Source organism: Cryptomeria japonica, chromosome 3, assembly GCF_030272615.1.
Source record: "Cryptomeria japonica chromosome 3, Sugi_1.0, whole genome shotgun sequence".
In the NCBI taxonomy this organism is placed as follows: domain Eukaryota; kingdom Viridiplantae; phylum Streptophyta; class Pinopsida; order Cupressales; family Cupressaceae; genus Cryptomeria; species Cryptomeria japonica.
Window position 1 is genome coordinate 547,306,750 of NC_081407.1, and position 8,278 is coordinate 547,315,027.

The window sequence follows — 8,278 nt, forward strand, 5'->3', positions numbered from 1 at the left end:
TAAACCATAAGTGCCCCGTACGCACTTTTGACTTTTTAGGCTTGGAAATAGGCCTAGATGACAAAGCTATGGATTGGAAGTTTGATTTCCCTCCATTTCTCTCATTTTTGACGTGTTTTATTTTATCAACTTGGTTTATCGACTTTGTCATCATCAGGTTTACACTTCATAAAGTGGGTATTTCTAAAATTGCCACCATATTTCCACCCATCTTCTAAGCTTTCTAACCATATAATTTTTTTTCAATTTGAACAACAATAACATATTATTATTTAATTTCTTTTACTAGTGTCTCCATAGTTCTCATAGACATAGGTGCACCATTTTTTGAATAACTTTTGATATACGTATCCAAATTTAAAAAACTTTATATATTATTGTAGTGCACTTTATTATTTACAATTTAAAAAAAATAAAATTGTATTTTCGATTTGTTTAGTGCAACTTATGCTTCGCGCACAAACAGGTACCAAATTTTCAGGATGTGCTCGATTGGAAAAATCATTAAAAAAAAAAATACTCAACAAAAAATTACAAAAAAAATACACATCTTCTAGTGCTCGCTCTTAACTATCTTTCTGCCAAAGGATTTGTCAAAATACTAAATCTAACTATGACTTTTTTTGATGCACACGTCAGACACTATGTTATGTTTTTCAGAAAAAAAAAAATAGGGTCATTTTTTCGTGTGCGCGAAGGATTTGACCCCCTTAATCTTATCCAATTTTGAAAAAGTTTAGTAGTTTGGAAACTAGATTCAGAGTAGTACAATATTTGTTCTTTGATTATCTTCATATCTTGAGTGGATGACTTTCAAATTTTGCCTCTAAGTTCAGGTTCACCTGATTTCAGAAAAAAAGTGTCCACTTATATCCCCCCTTTTTTACCACCATCTTTGTGCACTTACCCAAAAGGTACTTGAGTTTAAAATTTGTAGTTTTAAGATCAATCCTTCATAGATCTTATCAAACATTGGTGAATTTATCTTCTAAAAATAAGACGCACCAAGATGTATGCTCCAATAAAAAGCTCATAGTTATAAGAACATCCACAAATATTAGAATAATAATACAAACTTTTGAGAGCATTATGTTGAAAAGGAAGCTTGATTGAAATAGAACTAAACACTCTAAATAAATCAATCATTGTTAGAGGGGATGAACTGGGATAAATTCATGAAGGAGATATTTTTTATCTCAAAACTAATAAATGTCCAAGCAAGGAAAATAAAATATAGAGGCAAAAAAAAACCTTGAGAAATTTAGCTACCTATAGGTGAAAAGAATCCAAAACATTTTCATAGAAGTTGAAGCTCTTTTGCATGACTTGTTATTATTTAAATCACATAACATTAACACAATAATAATTAAGTGTAATTTATAGTCATCATTTATATATATAGAAAGGATGCTCTACTAATCAAAGAGTAAACATCACTTTGAATGAAGTTTGTGTTATACTAGTTAGTTTAACGTCTTTAATTTTCACACATTGCAATCGATGGTTGGCCTAGCCTTAGTAAGATATGAGAATAATAGCACATTTAATCTTGTTGTTTGTACAATCATTCCACCTTCCGGTGAACATTCCTTGACGTCATGTATAAATCAATTCCTATGTTGGAGTGATACTTCTCACACATTTGGTTTAGCTCAAGAGGGTTTTGGTCTCATTATTTTTTGTAGATGCTTCACACTCTTTAGCTATATGATCATTTATTTCACTCCTCTCCTTTTTAGGCTGTTTGTGGTACTAAAACACTCACAATGGAGTTTCTAGTTCACTTTGATGGTGAATTATAGTAGATGGACATCCTTGTGGAGATCAGCAAAGCTAGATTGAGAAACAAATTCTTCAGAAGTGGTGAGATTGTGACTGTCATTTTAGAAGTTCTTGGTATGGATCGCATGAAAGGATTTAGTTGACACAATGTCAACATTGACATTTCTTTCATATTTATGTTTAATATCTATACCCTCATTAGTGGAAAGAAACTCACAAAGCCATGAGACAATATTACATTTAGAATAATAGTATGATAGTGTGAAAGCAATTGTTGACAACATTGCTCTTCTAACTATCAATATTCTTCCTCTCAAAGAATTTGAAGGTCATAGATTTGTCTCGATTGATATTGTTCTGTAAACATTGACATTTCTTTCATATTCATGTTTAATATCTATACCCTCATTAGTGACAAGGAACTCACTAAAGCCATGAGACAATATTACATTTAGAATAAGAATATGATAGTGTTAAAGCAACTGTTGACAACATTGCTCTTCTAACTGTCAATATTCTTACTCTTTAAGAATTTTAATGCCATAGATTTGTTTCGATTGATATTGTTTGTGCCATTAAGTCTAGATTGATGGTATTGAATAAAAAATTTAAATATTTAATATTCTCCATGAATCTAAGAAGACATCCTCAGGTGTTTATTAATATACTGCAATCAGCTCATTGCATGAGGACATATTTCTAAGGCATTTTGTCAAACAGTTCAAGTACCCTACCTAAGCTTCTACATTTTGTACATGTACAAATCATGGCACTCTGTCAAATAATTCTTGGAGCCATTCTATCAAGCAGTTCACGTGCTTTGTCGAAGCTAAGACATTTTGCATACATGACTACCAGGGGAGTTGCAGCTACAACATATGGCAGAGTTCCTCTTTCATTTATGCGATGATGGATGTCCATACCCTGTTCTAAAACTCCCATTTTCACACAGGTTGGGTTGATGATACCGACAAAGGTTGTGGAGTCTAGGTTTACATCCACCAATCGCATTTGGTTGATATTTTTAAAATCCTATTCAACAAATACATTTTGTGCATATCCTGGAATCATAGCTTGGATGATACCACATTTCTTTGAGGCGTCTGGTCAAACAGTTCATTCACCATGTCTATGTCTACCAAAGTATTTCCAACTGCTTTGATCAATGTCGATACCCTATTCCAAAACTCCCATTTTGGCAGAGGCGAGTAGTATGAAAACCTGGAAAATAAAATTGATTAAAATCGATTGGTATGAAAACCTGGAAAATAAAATTGATTAAAATCGATTGGTATGAAAACCTGTTGCATCAACAGCATCGTGAGGATATCCATATCTTCTATCTGTTGTAAAACTCATTTGCATTAAGCAAGAAAGGCCTTGAAAGTAGCTCAGAAGCCATCTAGTAGGGATGTAAAAATCTTTCATGATAGCGGCAAGACAAAGGGGAGTGCCCACTTTATTCAATGCAAAAACGCTTTCAAACTTTTGAGCGGGATCAATGTTCAAATTCAAAGTAACAGCAACTCTTATTTGGATGGGAGGGACGTTAGGGAATAGAAGTTAGGCCCCGACCACCTAAGCAGTCAACGCTTAGAGTGTGTCGGTTAAGCCCGGCCAGCGTAGGCAACCAATCATAAGATACTTTCTTGCAAATATTTCTCTATTTTCTTATGTCTTTACCAGGGCAAATTATTACTCTCAAATTTTGTGGTGTTGATGGTTGTTTGTAGGGGTTTGCCGAGGTTTGCGCGATGACAGAGAAGGCACATATCTCTAGGTCAAAACACATGGACATCGAATTGTTGACTAACCAACCACCTGTCCTCCTAGATCCAATAATTACACAGGAAATTCAATCTAATTTTGTAATCCGATAATATCACATTCTCAATTTTCGACAGTATTGGCTAAAGATCTGCAAGTTGTATAAATTATGAGCATATTCAAAGGATTATCTTCATATCTTAGATGTGTAATTGTTGTGGGCTTAAATTTTATATATTTGTAATGTACTGCAAAAAAATAACAACTCTGTTTGAGAAGAGGTTGAATGGAAAAGAGTCTTAAAAAAATTAGTAAATGGATCATATTAACTTTGTTCAAATAAAATATGATAGGTAGGGAAATTAATAAGGTTTTTGAATATTTAAATAGATATTTTTTACAAATTTGATTTGTTGTCTGTCATATCTAATGTTTTATAGAGGATGTTAACAACATTGCTAGTAAAAGTATATTATTGTTAAAAGGAGTAAACATATTACTATTAAAAGGGGGTGTATGATAATAATGGCTCATTGTCAAATGTTTTTGAAAATATTTCTTTAAAGAATATTAACTCTTATAATCTATCTTGTATTTCTATTATTTTAATTTGTGCGTATTTTAAGCTCTTTTTATTTGTTTTGTGTTGAAGCATGCAGTTTGTTACTAGATTAGTTTGAGACACTGAGTTTCCATATTGGTCATATATCCTCACTACTAAGTAGTAGCTATTATGACCTCACAAATGGTGATGGTAGGTTGCAAAATCAAATCATCCAAAGCTAGTATTGGTTGATCACTTACAATCACCTTAGTTGGAGGTGTTGAACACTTCTACTAGATTAAATATAGTCTAAAATGACCTTGGGAATAGTAGACTATTGTAACCTTCAACCTTTATTAATGTTCATATTGGATGGTTGAGACATAGTGGATGACAAACCAAGAAACTACTTATTCCTAGTTTAAAAACTCTTTTCTAGTTATAGAACTAAGTTAAAGGTATTGGGCTAACTTTTAAGGCAACATAGGATGAATGAAGAAGAAAAGAATGGAGGTCCACTCTCATTCTTTTCTTCCTCACAAACCATTTGATCTATTTGGGTGCTTTTCTTTGAAGATAATGATATGCTTCTACCATTGCAAGATTAAATTGTAGCTTGGCTATTAATTTTGAATCTATTTAAATAACATTGAAATTATAATATATAGGAAATTAATGAAAATATCTTGATGCATCCATGGTGGTGATATTGTAGAGGAACTTGGTATGTGTTATGGTGTTTATCTTCAAGTTTAACACATTTGTAAATTATTTAAATTTATTTTCTATTAAGATAGCTTGGAAGTTAAATTATATTTTTGCCTATAAAATAAATGCAAACATTTCTTATTAATGAATTGATTTGAAATATTAAAATATGTATTTTTATTCTACCCTTCCCAGGCCTAGTAGTGGTATCAAAGTTGCATTCTAAATAGGGTGTGGTGGTATGAGGAGAGTAGGCAGAGTTATGGAGATAGTCATAGAAAAGAAAGGAAAATGTGGTAGGGAGGTGCAAGGAATTCATTGTTGTTTTAATGGGTGACAAGCTCATGTTCTTTATTTCATTATCAATTGTTAGTGGCAAAACATAGATGATTGCAATTATGATACATCTAAGGGTCCTTATGGTTTGGGAAAAATGATCAATTTTGAAGCACTTCATTTAAAACAAAAAATTACTTTGTGGGTTATATCAAGAGTTGATATTGGTTGTGTCAATTGTTGCAGAATTTGCTAGAGGTATAACATTGGAGGGATTTATAATTGTTGCACCTCTCTATCACCCTACACTGCCTAAGGCATTCAATTACGAGTATTATTTTAAAAGTTCCACACAAGATAGGAGTATAGTTCAAATAACATGTTGCTTTAATATCATAAAAAATTCACAACTATACATTTTTTCATTGTTGAATAGCTGTTTATGATGATTTTAAAAGCGATTAAAGGTGCATTTTTGTTTAAATGATGCCTGGTGGTCAATTAGTTGGAATGGTTTATTGTGTAGTTTGAGAAAATTTATGTTTATTATAGTGAGAATGTTATATTTCAATTCATGAGGTAACATGGTTTTTAAAAGTTTTTTTATTGAGTATTATTTCTTTTCGAAGGGATAAGACTGTGATTGCGTGTTATTGTTTCTTGAAGACATGAGGGTGTTTTTGTGATAAAGATGTAATTGGAGTTATAAGGTAACTGTGTGTTTGAGATCCAAGGCTAATCTCCATTTTGTTTACAAGAATTATTGATAGAGTCTATATTATGGACTCTATGTTATATCAAGATGAAATTTTATTTTTATTGATTCAATTTGACAACTCAAAAAGGGGAGAACTAATATTGAATGTTGGAGACAATATAAACCTCGATTCATGCAATTTTATAACCAATACGTATTGTTGAGAAAAAAACTTAGTAGGTTACAAAATTAATTAGGAATCACACAGTATATAGAAAGAGGTCAAGAAAGATGTGCCTTCTTCTAACATTTCAATAATGAATGCATGTAAATCAACAAAGCCTTTAAAAATTGGTAGGGAAAACTTTAAGAAACCCCTCCCTTGGACAAGGTGTAAAAAACTAGCGAAAGTAGTATAATTCTCGAGGAAAATTTTAATTTTACTGGCGAATTTTTGCGGTTTACGTAGAAAAATAATAATCTCCATTGGCGAATTAGCCGTGATCGCTCAAAGTTTGTGAAAAAATCCTGGCAAATTGTAATGTTTTTAAAACCCCAAAAATATTTGCATGGGCGAATTGTAATGTTTTTAAAACCAGAAAAATATTTGCATTGGCGATTTCAGCCTATTTTCAAACCATGAAAAAAAAATATTGGCGATTTCAACCTATTTTCAAACCATAAAAATAAAAATATTGGCGATTTCAAGCTATTTTCAAACCATAAAAATAAAAATATTGGCGATTTCAAGATATTAACTTTAAGTCATTAAAAGACATGGCAAGCAGTTGTCATCTCTCTACCTGGAAGACTACCCATTAGGGCATCTCGCGACCTAGCGACAAGCCCTTACGACTCTCTCTATCTCCAACTTGCAAGCTGAAAATGCTAAGCCTTCGTAACCTCGAGATCTAGCGACCGAGGGAAACTGAACTGCCACTCGCCAATTCTCGGCCACAAAATGTTAAGTCCTCGTCACCGCAGCGACTTGGAGATAGTGGTAACTTTAACCCTTGTCGCGTACTCGCCAACATAAAACTGTTTATCTCTTAACTGCTAGCAATTCACTCGCAAGCTCGTGGCTTGATCAGGTCTTCAGACATTTAACTTCGCGAGCTGGCGATAACCATTAAACCTAACCACAAACTATCTAGTCGCTAGCTCGTGACCTAAAAATGCTAACATTAAACAAACATGAGAGCTAGCGACAACTGTACGAAATGAGTTGCTCGCTAACTCTCGCGGCTATAATGTATGACATCAGACCAACTCGAGACCTCGCAACCAAAGCAATTTCACTAACAGTCTATATTGTTTTATTTTCTAAGCCCGGTAACATAAAACGCTAACACCCAAAAAGCCTGAGACCTCGCGATGTAAAGCCAAACCAACTTGTCGCCAGCTTGCGGCTTGATCACGTCTTCAGACATTTTACCTCGCAAGCTAGCGATAACCATAAAACTTAACCACAAACTATCTAGTCACTAGCTCGCGGCTTGATCATGTCTTCAGACATTTTACCTCGCGAGCTAGCGATAACCATAAGACTTGGATGCTAACTCATTTTTGAGGGACTAGTTTGAAGGTTTCTCTTGAGTCGAGGTTGATTAGACAAGCGAGGATGACGGTTTCAGAGGCATAAAAGGATTTGATAGCTTCTGAGTTAGAGATGGGAGATCATGGATTTCTCTAAGAAATAAGAGCTCGGGTTGCTTGTTGTCAGGGATTTTTAAGCAGAATTTGTCCAATCAAGGAGGAATAAAATCAGAACAAAATCATTCACAATAGATGAGCTTTAGCAGGATACAGTGGATTTGATAGGCATGATGATGACTTCTAGAGTCTATAGTCATGTTGGAAACCACCAAAATGATAATTTTTCATGTGAATGCAGAATGAGCATCACCAAATGAAGTGTGAAAATGTTATAAATACAATGGAGTGGTGACTTAATTGGTAGAAGAAACCTTTTTCATTTTCTGAGAGTGGTTTTTTTCCTCAGAAAGGAAGATGATGTTTGAGCAAGATCGTGCATGGAGGTGTACTTGTTGTGTGCTCTATGATACCAAATGGGTGTTTTTTTGTTTTCTTTTGTGTGAGTTTTTTTATTGTCAGAGGGGTTGTGAAAGTGAGAAGGATTTCTAGAGGGGGTGTGAAAGCCTTTTCTTGTCAAGAAGGGCCAAGCATGGCACATCCTATGCTTCTACTCTTCCATAGGATGGCAAGGGGTTTGAAGAAGGAGCCCGAAGAGGAATGAAAGAAGGATTTGTTTGGATGGGGAGTGGCAGCCAGTCATCTTTGTGACGACATGGAAGTTGCAACCCCTCCCCAATAGATTACATTTACCCTAAAGCTCTTGTTTCCACTTTCCCTGATCGTGGGCATGAAGGCTCAAGTTCCTCTTTCCATTGTCTCTATTCCTGGGCATGAAGGCTTCCTCCTCTATCTGGAAATGATATGTTGGATAGAACGTAACATCTCACATTCCATCTGAAGGCATCAGG